Raw genomic sequence first — 15,373 nt, 5'->3', positions numbered from 1 at the left:
CATGAAGAAATTTGTGTCAATCTAACGGTAGAAAACAAACGGCGGTCATACCAGGAGCAGGATGTGGACTGTGGGACCTATCTTAATAATACAAGTATTTTATACTCTGCGTATTTTTTTCACTCTAGTCCATTTTAATAAATTTATTTTAATTCATTTTTAATAAAAGTTTTGCCACTTTTTATTTTAAGGAAATGATATAAAGCTGTATATAAAAAAGAATTTTGTATTTAATTTATATAATTTAATATTATTTTTGCTTTAAAAACATAAATATTTAATTATATATATAATTATAACATTTATTTTTTCTTGAAAGTTAAACTCATTATATAATATATTAATTATTTTTAAATTTTTAGATTAGATTCTCTTAAAAATATAAAATTATAAGTATAAAAAATAATTTATTAATTTTTATTTACAACCCTTACCCTTCTTTTAATATTATCTTTTATTTGTAAACAAATCACTACTTTAATTTACATTTAATTTCTTAATTATTGTGTCAAAGACAAAAGAGATTTAAAAACTTTATTTAGAGTAAAATACCCACCTAAGATAATCTTATTAATATTAGAGATTAAAAAGTAAAATATATTTTCTCTGTCTCTTCGAGTTTTCACCTTAAAATTTAAATATGTTAGAAATTTTAGAGTACTGAAATACAAACTCAAACAGACGTCTAAAATATTTATTATTCACTAACATCCTATTAAAAGTAGGAAAAATTACATAAAATAATCCAATATTTTCATGATTTTCCTACAATAATCCCACCTATCGATTAATCATGAATAATTTCAACTTTATGGGTATTCGCCTAGAGTAAACTTGGATAACTCGATGACCTGATATAGTAAGTAATTCACCAAAATAGTAAACTAAAAATTAATTTAATATTAGAGAAAAATTTTAAAAATTTACATAAGAGTTTCTAAATAATAAAAAATCATAAATTTTTTTTAATATTTTTTTAGATATTTTATTTTAATTTATCTTTTCTTTATAAAAATAAAACTTGCTATAGCAAGTCATCCGGTTATCGGGTCTACTTACGAAAGTACCCCTTAAAGTTGGGATTATTCATGATTAATTAATAGGTGGGATTATTGTAAGAAAATCGTTGGTTTATTCTAGGTAATTTTTCCTTAAAAATATATTTGATTGTTATTATCAACTAATTATCAATTGAAATTTTATACTCTTTACGTTTCTCTAATGTTTTTTCTATTTGGAATATTTTAATCTAAAGGGAGAAAAATTTGATTAATGTTTTTGACACATATTTAAAACATAAAATATATTCATGTGAGATCTCGTTAGATTGTTCTTAATGTATACTTTTTTATTATATATATTTTAAAATTTTTTATAATGTATATTTAGAGATACTAAAATTAAAATAATGGTTTGAAGACTATTTAAGAAGTAAAGAAAGAGAATAAAAAGAAAGGAGGGAGTAGACGATAAGTTAAGTTAAGGGATGGATAGATACATTTATAATCTAAAGCTTAAAAATGGAGTATTACAAGCTTCACAGATCCCAAAGGCATTTGTAGGACCCACAAAATGATCTATGTGTGACTTTTGTTCTTAAACACGACTGATAGTAATAATGAGGACTGACTGTATTTTCTTGTTAGCGTATTTGCTTTTTGTTTCTTTTTGTTTCTTTTTCTTCACTCTGACCCCTTTTTCTTTTTCTCCCCTAATATAAGAGATTTATTACCTGATTTAAGGAGCAACGTTATTAATTTAAATAACGTTTCCTGGATTGTCGTAAATGTTCCGGTTTGTAAAACAGATGCCCTCATGTCATTATATACTTCTCAATTTAGGGGTATTTCAAATCAGAAGAAATAATATTTATTTAATTTTTAATTGAATTTGATTTTAGTTTGATTTTAAAATTAACGTAATTTTATGTATATATCAGAATAGATATATGATTCGTTTTAAAATCAATTCAAACACGTATGATTTAAAATCGACTCATTTATTCGAATTAACATTTCTACTCATGATGTAAAATAATTTTGAGTGACTCTAACACTTTGTTTAGATAAAACTTTAAGAGGAAATAAAAAGTGCATGTAAGAGGACAAAGGGAGGTAGAGATGGATATAAGTCTTAGACCCTAAGGTCTTGACCCAACCCTGATTGAAGGGTCTGGATCCATGTATTTTTTGACCCTAAGGGTCCGGGTTGGATATGAGCCCATGATCTTAGAATTCGGGTTCATACATTTGAGATCCAAGTTCGATTCATAAACCCTAAGCATTTATTAAAAAAAATTATAGAAAAACTATTATGTATATTTGTTTGTTTGATTTGGAAATTTGTTATATTTTAAAATATTGTTGCGTAGAGGTGCATTAAATACAAAGAATAACTTTTCTCATTTTTAAGCGACTTCTATTTATTCTCAGCAAAAAGTATTTTTCAATTCAATCATTAAAGTGAGTGAAATACTTTTTAGATACACTATTCTCCAGTAGTCCTTTTTAATGTTTTATCCTTTAGGAGATTTAAATAAAATCTTTCTGATTTAAAAATGAAAGATCTGAATCCTATTTCAAAAATCTAGATCTATACATGTACAACAAACTTCCTATTTCCCTCTCTATCACCACCACCACTCGACCTCACCTTAACTCACGCTCCCCTCTATAATTTTCTTTTTCTTCCTTCTTCTTTTTATTCTTCTTCTTCTTCTTCAACCTTTCCTTCCATAGCAACAACCAATTGAATTTAGATATCATAATTGCTACAACATAAGAAAAAAAAAATCATATTTGCAAAAACTAAAATATGAAGAAAAAATTGATATTAATAATCTAATATTTCAGCCATCCATTGTAAACAATTCACTTTTAGATTATTTTCTAATAATCTAACTTTTGTCGTACTTTGTCCACTACATATCATATTACTAACAATAGGTAATAATAGAATATGACACTAACAAATAAAGATAAAAGTTGATTATTTAAGATGAACGTATAAAAGATTGAATTATTAATGTCTATTTTAATAAATATCAATCATCATTTTTCTCTCTCCTTCGCTTTTTTAATCACATATTCAAACTAAAATCCAGGCAACCAACTGAATTCAAATTTCATTAAAATTGAATTTCTAACTTAAACCCATAACAATTTGGTTCCCCAAATCATTTTATTAATTATCAAAAACCCTTAAATGAATATAACTAATACATCAACAAAGAATGTCTTTTATTAACAAATTCCTGTGAGAAACGGTCTCTTTAAAAGATAAACTCTAATTGGGCCAGCCCATAATATGTTTTTACAAATATTGTAAGTAGGTATACAATATGTAAGCATTAAGGACAATGTAAGTAGACATTAAGAAAACAGTAAATAGACTATAATTTTTAATGGGCTGGACTTGAGATATGTCTTTAAAAAGATGGTTTCTCAAGAGACTAGCCGGAATACAAAACCTCTTTGAAAATATAAAATAATTTCTTCACAAATAAAATAATACTCTTGATTTTAAATAGAAAAATCCAAGTAGAAAAAGTAATCTCTCCAGAAGAGAAACGTAATGACTTCAAATCGAAAATTCGACAGTACCATTGCGGTCAGAACAAATTAAAACTATCGGGTATCAATTTTCATAATTTATAGAGCACCTTAGCAGCCTAAGTATTTTTTACATATTTTTAAAGCCAAAAAGTGTATAAAGAGCACTTTTTTTTGACAATTTTATAAAACTTATGAGATTTTTCAACATATAAAATTATATAAATAATTTTAGTCCAATTTCACTTTTCTCATAAACAAACTTGTCATAAACAAACATCAAATTCTTTTATAATAATGCTCATTAAACATTTTCACTAAAAAAATTATCATGAATAAAAATCAACAAAAATTTATATAATCAAAATTTGCAAATTTTCACCATATAATAAATGAAGTATAACTATTTCGGTACGAAACTTAGAATATAAATATTTAGGTGGAAAAATAATGTGATACCTAATTGAAGAGTTGAATGTTAATAATAATATCCCAAAATATAAGATGAGATGAGCTTTCAAGATATAAATTTCAAAGTTTGAGATGTATACTCCAACATCTTGGATATGCAAAGGACATCTAAAGCCTGCAACTACTACGAAAGACTAATTCGAGGTGATTTTTTAAAGTTGTGTTTTGACCATTTTTATTGTTTTGACCCTTCTTGCTAGGTTTAGGGTTTTCACAATTTTCTTGTTGACTTTATTGAATGTTGACTTGAATTTATTGAGCTCGTAAATTATAGAATCTCATATTTTAATCTACACATAAAATTACTTCTTAATCAAAATTTTGTAAACATGCCTTTTTATAAAATAAAAACATAAATTACAACTTTACTCACAACTTTCTCATCAAACACAAATATAATTATTTCTAGACATGAATACTATAAAAATTCAGATTTTAAACTTATAAATTTCAAAATTTCACAGCAAAAATATAATTTAATTGTAATATAATAATCAAATAAATAAAAAGAAAACATGATAATCATACAATTTTTAGCAACAAAGGAAGAGAAAAATTACCCACAAAACATCTTAAGCAATATGTGAATTGTGAAATGATGAGGAGGGTGTAATGTGTTTTTTTTACATATATAAAAGGATACTCTTTATTTTAAATAATATTAAATGTATTAAGTGCTTAAAATAGTCGGGTGTTACACATAAAGATTTGGTAGAAATCTTTGCCCAAGTAGTTAAGATATCTAAGGTGTTTATATAAAAACGTTTCTTAATTATTGATTCTCTCGCATGGCGCTTCGAAAATTTAGTAATTACATACTCCTTAAAAGATAAAGTATGTTCAAAGATGAACAAAAATGTCATAATATGTATGAACACGAATTTGTGACTTCCTTGACCAAATAATTTGTGTTTAAGACAAAATAAAAATTAAATTTATTTTCAATAATCTCATCCCTCATCACTCTATATATAGGGTTTCATTCCCCATTGTATTATTTCAACACTACATTTCGCATTAAATGTGAGAATGCCACATATGTCTAGCCAAAAGACACATATATTGTCAAGAAATAAAAAATTAAATATAAAAAATCATAATTTTAAAACTCGGTCTTCCCTTTCCCTTTCCCATCGACTCTCCTTCTCTGAGACTACTTCACCCCCCCTAACTGGCGACCGCCTCCTACCCTTCGGCGTCGACACACCTTCACTCTCACCATCGAATACGGCCCATCTCCCAAGCCACGAAAGCAACAACCCATATATCGTGAAACCAAAACACTCCTTCGACCTTTTTAATATTTTTGTACTTTTATTTTGTTTTTTTTTTTTTGAAAATTTAATCTATAAAAACATGTTACCATTTAATTTGACAAACAAAATTTGATCGAGTAAATAACCTAATAATTGAGATTATTTAAAATTATTGAAAATTGAAATTATTGTTAGAAAATAGATGAAAGTGATAGAGGATATTTTTCGATATTTCCTTGGTATATTTTTGTATAGTCTAGGATTGTTTTTGTATATCTCCTATTCTAGCTACTTTAGGTTTCCTAACACAGTTGGGACTAGTATTATAACCCTAGCTTATATATACAGATGAATAAAAATTAACGAGGAGGGTTTTCTCCAAAATCGAACATGGTATCACAGCTAGGTTAAAATCTCACAAATTTTTTTTCGCCGTCTTCTTCTGGACTTAATTAACTTCATTGTTTTTCTGTGGGACTTTAATCCCTTACTTCTCCTTGTTTGCTTAGTTGCTACCGTTCTTCTCCTACTACTAAAGTCCTATTTATGTCTAAAGAAGCAGATCAATCTTCATCCAACATGCCATCCCATGACTTCCATCCTGCTCAGTCAATTAGTAATATCAAGAATGAAGTTCTTTAAATTCTTGATCGTGAGAAAGGTAATTACGCTAGTTGGGTTGAATTGTTTGAAATACATTGTCTGTTTTGCAACGTTATAGACCACATTGATCCAAAAACTCCACGTCCAACTAATATAAATGAGAATACATGGAAACGTATCGACGCCATTGTCAAAAAGTGGATCTACAATACTATCTCTTCCAATCTTCGTAGTACCGTCCTTTATAAAGGTGCCACAACACAGGAAACTTGGCATAGACTCAAAAATATTTTTCAAGATAATAAAAATATGAGGGTTGTGTTTCTAGAAAATCAATTCAATTCTATCCATTTACATAATTTTCCTAATGTTTCTTCTTATTGTCAAAAATTAAAGGAATTGAAAGATCAACGTACTAATGTTGATCGTATTGTGGATGAGCACGCTGTGGTCATACGACTTGTTGTAGGTCTTCTAGAGAGTGATTATGATAGTGTGGCTCAAGCCATTTCTCATAAAGCAGCAAAGGACAATGCTACCTCATTCATGGCTCTTTACACCACTCAGCAGCCCAACAACAACACTGCCTCACTTGACCCACCTCCACAACAACAGTCATGCATGTGGAAATCCAAATAGTGGTCGAAGTCGAAATGGAGGACGAGGACGTGGTAAACGACGAGGACGCGGAAGCTATAATGAGCGTGGCTTTAATAATGCACAAAATCAATCTTCATTGGGATATAATCATACTCATCACAACTCTTCGGTGGGATCACATAATTGGGCATCATCAATTCAAACCCCTCATTTTCCTTATTATTGAGCATACCCTCCAACACCTTTTCCTACTGAACAAGTGCACCAAGGTCCTACACAGGGACTTTTAGGACCCCTCCTCGCCTCATTTCACAAGCACCATTTCAATCGTATCGCTCTGTCAAACCTACTGATCAAGGATCCTTAATGATCCCTGCTGATTTAAGTCATGCCTTCTGTATAATGAGCCTTTCAAAACCGGATGACAATTGGTACTTTGATTCAGGGGCATCTTCTCATATGACGAACAATTCAGGTAATCTCAATTCCTTTTTTGATATAAGCACTAATAAAAATATACTTGTTGGTAATGGTTATTGCATTCCAGTTATCGGTTATAGTCATAGCACTATCTCTTATTCTCACCCACCCCTCGCCCTTCGTGATGTTCTCCTAGCCCCCAGCATTATTAAAAATTTGATGTCTGTTCGTAAATTTATGATGTGCTCATTTTAAAGCACATTTATGTCCCCATTATAGTGTCTACGATCGTTGTTATACATCAGTTTTATATGTATTCCACTCGATTTTACCTTGTTCTTGTCTTTGAGGTGTTTTACGGTTATTTCAGGTATTTTTGGAGCTTTCGAGCTAAAATAGCACGAGTTCGAGGCTTAGGCACCATGGTCGAGGATGAGACACGCATTCGTAGTCATTACCAAGCATTTCAAGTCATTCGCAAAGGCCTTGTGAAGTCCAAAATCCCTTAAGCTTTCCAAAAGAGCTTCGAAGTAACACTCTAAGCACCATTCGGCCGAACAAGCTGTCCATTCGGTCGAATGTTAGTCCAAACCTTCAAGACCAAGCTTCAAACTCTCTGGAATTGGCGAGTGAACTTAATTCAGGCGAGCAGAAGATCATTCGGGCGAATGCCCTAAGTCATTCGGGCGAATGGCTTGGAAAATGCGAGGAATGAGCTCAGAACATGCTGGAAACCCCGAAGCAACTTAATTCGGGAGAATTTGTACCCATTCGGCCGAATGGCCTTTCAATTCGGGCGAATGGCCCTTAAAATGCGCGATTTGACTTCTTTGCAAGCTTAAAACCTAGGGCTATTTTTAGGGCTTTTAAGGCACGATACTCTTAGGCTATAAATACCCCTTTATTCTGAATGTATTGCTCATGCCTACTTTGAGAGACTCCTTCTCAACTTAGAACATCAATTTATTGCTTTCACCTTTCATTTTATGCCCTGGTGTAGAATTTATTGCTTTCACTTTACATTTAAGCTTGTATCTTTACATTCCTTGTTCCTTTCATTCAAGCTTTAGTTTAAGTAAGTTTATTTTTTCCTTTATTGCTTTCTTGTCTTTCAATACTTTCATTTATTGCTCTTTATTGCTTTCCTTACATTTGCTCTAAGTATTTGCTTCATTTATTGCTTACTTGCTCTTCAATATTGCTTTACTTTATTTATTGCTTTGTAGAGTTGTTCTTAGCTTCATTTATTACTTACTTCTTTGTTTCTTGTTGGTTTATTTTTTGTTCTTAATGCTTTTAATCATGTTCTTATTTACTTGCTTAGCCTTAGTATTGTCTAGCATGTGTGAGTAGTTCCTTTAGGGGTTGTGGTTTGGTGAAACCGTAGGTTTGGTGATTGTTCTTCATGTGTTAGGTTAGGGTTGAGGTTGTTGTTGATTGATTGATTGATATTCGATTCAAATCTTGTCCTGCCACTCTTCAAGAGACATAGGGCAATTATGGGTCGTTCGTGTGGCTTATAAGGTCACAAACTTCCCCTCGCTATCTTGAGTGTCTCGATCAATTACCGTTCGATCTCCCTTGACTTAGCTTTCCATGAGACCATATAACCGACCTAAGGTGGATTTTTACCACCCCCGTTTGTCTTTTATCGTTTATCCCTAATTTTATATTTGCTTGTTTATTGCTTTCGTAGTTCAGTCTATACACCCTCTAATCCCCTAACCTACCTACGTCAAGTCCTTAGTCTCTCCAGCTTTGTCCTCGTGGTTCGATCCCCGACTTACCTCTATACTCGTTATAGTTGTATTAGGGTGTTTTATAAATATTGTTTGTATAACTAGGTTCTTAGTATTAACGACGTGCTAAAAACCTGCAATCAATTTACCACTGATATTAATGTTTCAATTGAATTTGACCCTTATGGTTTTTTCTGTGAAGGACTTTCGCACGGGCAACATGATAACACGATGTAATAGCTTGGGTGACCACTATCCAATCACCACAAGCTCATGTCCCTCAACTTGTCTTGCTAATTCTTTCACCGTTTCTCCTACCATTTGGCATAACCGTCTGGGACATCTAGGAGCTCCAGTGTTTAGTTATCTCAAATCTCAAAATTATATAAATTGTAATAAGGAGCATGACTCTAGTTTTTGCCAATCTTGTTCATTAGGAAAGCATCTTCGCTTACCCTTTTATGACTCTAATAGTACTACTTTTACTGCTTTTGATATTTATTCATGCTGATTTGTGAACTTCAACCATTTGCACTACTACAAGAAATATATATTATTTGGTATTCTTAGATGATTATACTCATTATGTGTGGGCTTTTCCTCTCACTTTATTAATCTCAAGTTTATCAAACTCTTCTCAATTTTTGTACATATGTCCAAACTCAATTTGAAAGGCCTACCTTCAAATTGTTATGTATCCGTAATGGCATTGTTTTTCGTTCTTCTTGTCTATATACTTCCTCTCAAAATTGCAAAGCTGAGCGCATGATTCGTACCATCAATCATATTACTCGTACTCTCGCTCTGCATGCTTCACTACCCCCGCCCTACTACTTTTATGCTCTTGAGACAGTGACATATATCATCAATATATTACCCACCAAAGTGCTTAAAAACAATATTCCTGCTCAAGTCCTATGAAATAGCCCTTAAATTAGCCGCTTAATTTATTGTAATTAATTATATATGATTGGGATTATCAAATCTTAAATACGATATTTTATTTGGACTAGTAAATTTTTCAATTACCTTTGGGTATCAGTTGTATTTGATTTGGGATTAAAGTAAGTTATACAATGAAAATTGGGTATAATAATATTTTAGAGATGATAATTTGTTTTATTAATTATTTTGACTCGTATTTAAAGTTTTCTTTATTTTATTCAAAATGACGTTTAAATAAAGTAAAATTTGTGAGACTATTTGATTTTACCTACAATATTTATTTTAGTCACTCAAAAGTATTTCGTAAACCGGGATAAAATGTAAAATATAGTATACATTTTGGGTGTGTCATGTTGAGGTGTCGTGGACGACACTAATTACTTAAGTGATTCCTTGTTAGACACATACAAGGTCTATTTGTCTTACTCAGCCTTCAAAGAAATATGACATTTCATTTCATTAAACATAAAAACAGTAATTATTTTACCATGCTTTATAACCTTCTCATCACTTTCAAGATCAAAGTTTCATCTCAAATCTCTACAACACTTTTAAGCTATCGGAATTCTGCAAATTTTTAACAATTCTATTACATTTATACTCTTCTAAATCTGAAATTCATTAGATACACCCTCAAATTCGAAATCCCTCTTTTGTTAGCAGCTAGGGTTTGTGTGCAATTTGTTCTAGTTAATTGATAAGTGTTAATTGAGTATTTTAAGTTTCTAATCCAGTCTTGGGTTATCTCTGAATTCTAATTCAAGTGGTTTAGTATTTAATTGATGGTTTCAATTTGGGATTTAATTCATGTTTAAAGTTTAAGAGCGAAGTTCACTTATAATTCTCAAAAATCAGATTTTGTCCTCTCTGTACTTGGATGATTTCAAACCTCTTTTGGCCGTTTTTGGGTTCTGGCGTATTCATCGCGTGGGCACTTAAATCGCCCAAAATGTATTTGTATGAGAGAGTTATGTTCAAAATACAAATAAACTGTCATGAAAATCGAGAATAATCAATTATGAGATAAAGTGTTCAAATTGGGATTTCAATTGGGTATTCCTTTAATTAAGTATTTAGGATTATTTTATGTTTGTTTATTGAGTAATTATGGATGGTATGGTTTGTTGAGTATTATTGATGGTGATGTAAAAAGGGTGCTTGGATTATTATCTTTTGGAGTTAGAATTTGATGCATATAAGATGTTTGTTTAAATGCATTAATAAAATTCTTTGGTTTTTTAATCTGATTTTTGGTTGAAGAACTTTCTCATTAAAGGTAACCTACAAACATCTAATATCTTTTAAGCTAATACAAGTAACTTTATGTTCAATTGATGATGGGAAAAATATTGGTTTGATTGTTTTGTTTATGTAATAATATTATTAGTATTGTAAAATGATTTTAATAAAAATTAATCATGTTATAAAAATTATATTTGATTAAAAAATATGTTAATATTGTATTTATTTAAAGAGATTACAAAAGCATGTTTTGTATGTTACTAATTTATAAAATACAAGTCTTGAAATATTGTATTATAAAAATGAGGTATGATTGTTGATTTCAAAGAAATCAATTGAATTATTGTTTTGTTTTATATTGAAATGTTCGACATTGAACAATGTCCCTTTTTTTTGGGAATTGGCAACGGATATTTATATCCGGATTATTGTGAAATCCTATCACTTGATAATAGGTAATAATGGTTATTCGGATCAGTCTCGAGCCTCCGATCCCGTTTCGTTCTAAGAGCCGTATTTTTGGTGACGACGATTACCCGTGTTTTCAGGATTTAGATCAAGCCTACACCTTGACGGTCCATTATATTCCCACTTTTTAAGCTATTGTTCATTATTGTTTTAATCTGAGTTTTGAATAAACACGTTTGGTATATAAAGTTTTGTTTGTTTCGCAATGAAATCATGTTTCATTTGCCATATTATTTCGTTATTAACTTGTAAAGTTATAGCCGTATTTTTATTCGCTATGAACCGTATTTATGTCAATATCAAACGGTCTTTTTAAAAGAGTTTGAGTTTTGATAAATTAATGTTTTATAAGGATTTACCAAATGAGCAAAAGATTAAATTGGAAATGTTTGTTAATGACTTGTATATAAATGTAATAGTTTGTTGGATTACTCAACAATTCAATTGTTGACAGTCTTTGATGGGGCCTATCCCTTATGGGGGATAGAACCATTTTCAGGTTAGCTCTGTTGTGGAGAGATTGCCTACTTGTATTATGTGTTACGTGTGAGGCGAAAACTTCTTTTTGAAATATATAATGCAAATTAAATGTTTGTAAATTAAATTGTATAATTTCAAAATGTTTTGTAAATATTAATCACTTAATTATGTAAAAAAATTTTAAATACTCTAATATTGGTTTGTTGTGGCTATCTAGCCACAGGTCGGATTCAGCCCAGACTTCTATAAGTCTTCCGCTGTGCTTTGTAGACAGTATTATTATACTATTTATGCTGGTTTGGGTTGTTTCATCCTATATGGACGAACCCCATCTTATGAGCATATTAGAGTCTTTGGGTGTTTATGTTTTCCCAATCTTTCTGCTGCCACTATACCAAATAAATTAGCTCCTAGATCGTCACCTTGTGTCTTTTTAGGATATCATCCCGAACATAGAGGATATCAATGTTTGGACCTTTCCTCTAATAAAATCATCATATCTCGTCATGTGACCTTTGATGAAAATTCTTTTCTTTATAAACAATTCAATAACACTCCTTACACTTCATATGATTTTTTTGGGTCAAGATGATTTATCCCCTACCATAAACCATCTTCACCAATTTCAAGCAAATAAAACCAATCAAGTTGAAAATTTACTTGGAGAACACACGTTGTCGCCCCATCATGCTACTTCTCATAGCCCAACTCCTTCACATACTACCCATGCCTCATCTTCACAATTTTATTCCACTCCCCCTTTACATGGGATCCAACCAATTCAACCCACCAGACCCCCTCCTTCCTCACCTCAAATGCAAACACGATCTCGACATGATATTTTTAAACCAAACCCCAAGTATGGTTGTTTACTCACTAGCCCACCTCCAAATAAATCCCCTCTTCCTAAGTCACATAAAATAGCCTTGACTGATCCTAATTAGAATGCTGCCATGCAAGATGAGTATAGTGCTTTAATTAAAACGGGAACATGAGACTTGGTGCCAAAGCCTGCGGGGTGAATATTGTTAATTGCATGTGGTTATTTCGTCATAAATATAAGTTCAACGGTGATCTTGAGAGACACAAAGCTCGTCTTGTTTGTGATGACAAGTCGCAGGAGGTTGGTGTGGATTACGATGAAACATTTAGCCCGGTTGTTAAACCGACCACTATTCGTACTGTGTTGACTTTAGCTATGGCTCGTTAGTGCGTGAAAAGGTGTTAGTGCTATATACTTGTCTAGCAATCCTGATCAAAGATCAAAGCACAAAACATGTTGAGATGGACATCCATTTTGTGCATGAAAAGGTTGCTTTGGGACAAATTCGTGTCCTCCATGTTCCGACGCGTTATCAGTTTGCTGACATTTTCACTAACAGTTTGCTACAAGAATTATTTTTGGACTTTTGATCCAGTCTTAGCATTCGACCTCCTCCCGCGATGACTGCGGGGGTGTGATAGAGGACATTTTTCTATTTCCTTAGGTATATTTTTGTATAGTCTAGAATTATTTTTGTATATTTTCTATTCTAGCTACTCTAGGTTTTCTAATATAGTTAGGACTAGTATTATAACCCAAACATTATAAATTAACAAGGAGAATTTTCTCCAAAATACAACAGAAAAGTTAAATCATTCTAAATAATTTTTTATTATTTTATCACTTAATGGCCTGGTTGATTCCTAATTTCATGCAGCATCTATATTTAATTAATGAAACCTTTAGTCTTTGCAAAATGATAGTGAGATTATAATATTGGATAATCATCAAATAGAGAGTAAATATTGCCAGGCGCCAGCTAAAGGAGCTCTTACTCGTGCCTCATTTCATTTCATTAAAATAGAATGTCACAACTCACAAGCCATTATGCAATTCATCATTACTAATAGTTTCTTTAGTTTATTTAGTTGTTTTTCTTCACGCTTTTTTTTATCTATTTATTTACTCATCCTATTTATTATATTGTTTCAGAACTACTCTTGTTAATGTACGTTGTTTTTTTCAGGTAGCTTATTCTTTCTCAAGGCTCTTTTCTTTTGGAGTAAAATTAACCACATTTCTCTAGTTTTCTCTTTGAAGAGAATACTAGTATAGATTATCCGTTATATTTCTACACCCAAACCCATTTTCAAGCAAGATATTAGGTAGATGATGATGATTATTACACTTCCTCAAATTTCATTTATAAACGTCTACTAGTCTACACCTTCCTCAAATTTATTTGAATCATCTCAATTATAATTTATTAACTTTTAATTTTTATAATTTTTGATTTTTTATAATTAGAGATACTAACAATTACCGACATATATAAATAATAAAATCAAATGGTACAATTAAAAAAATAGGTAACAATAATTAATAAGAAAAATAAGCATGGACATTGATTACCAAGCAGAGCAAGGCAGTATTAGTTCAGTAAGGAATGATGATTATAAAGCACGGAGAAAAAGGCAAAAAATAGAGGAATTTAAGAGTATTAGCATCATTCTTTTTAATAAAATAATTATGTATCATTAGTGCCATTTTATCTCTTAACTTACATTCTTAAATTTCATTATCAAATCAATTCTTGTAATTCACCAATATTTTATTCATCTAATTTTAACTTTTTTTTACACCAATAGTTTATTATTACTCTTATCAAAATTATTGTCTCTTGAATCCTCCGATTTGCAATGAAGTACTTATATAACTGGAGTGCTTTTTAAAGGATGAACAAATTAAAAAGTTATATATTACGGAAAAATTAAAAAAAAAATGTGTTAAATAACTTGGTTATGGGTAAGGTGGATATAATTAAAGAAAAGTGTAGAAATTCTAGTATGATATTAACTAAAAATAAAATAATTTCAACAAAATAGAAAAATAATTAATTATATAGAGTGATGCAAACTCAAAATGAAAAGATATATATTTTTATCATATTAATGTAATTATTTGCAATTTTAAAATAAAAATACACATTCAGTCTCTAATTATTGCAGGCTTTGGGATAGTTGCATGTTCCTCTCTCTTTGAAGATTTTTTTTGAGCCGAGGGACTCTTTGACCGCACTCTCCTATATAGGTATGAGTTGTCATTTATCTTCCCTCCCCATAATCCTGACCATAGTTGTCTATGAGAAAGATACACTGAATATGATGATGATAATTCAGTCTCTAATCATACATATTCTCATCAAACTAAAAATTAAAACAAGGGTAATTAAAAAAAAAATGAATGGGACAACAATACCACCAATAATTTGCCACCATGCCCAGTTACCTCCGTTATTAATTATTTGCACCTTTTAATCGTGACATAAAAATTAAGAAAATAAATTATCTGTTAATGTATTTTTGTGTATTTAGCCCTTTAGATGATAGGCAGGGGCGAATCTAGAAAATATTTATCAACTGGCCAATATTATATGATCTCTCGTTGGCATGGTGTAATTGACTAAAAACGCTATTGTCAAAGATCATAGAAGGTTATGGGTTCGAACATTGAACATCAATTTAACATACTATTTTATTATTTATGACCCAACCCATACCACATGCTAGGCCGGGTCTAAATACACCCTGAAAATAGGTGAAAAGGTAATCATGT

This window comes from Amaranthus tricolor, chromosome 1 (assembly GCF_026212465.1).
Source record: "Amaranthus tricolor cultivar Red isolate AtriRed21 chromosome 1, ASM2621246v1, whole genome shotgun sequence".
NCBI lineage: Eukaryota > Viridiplantae > Streptophyta > Magnoliopsida > Caryophyllales > Amaranthaceae > Amaranthus > Amaranthus tricolor.
Note: the sequence above shows the minus strand (reverse complement) of the source record.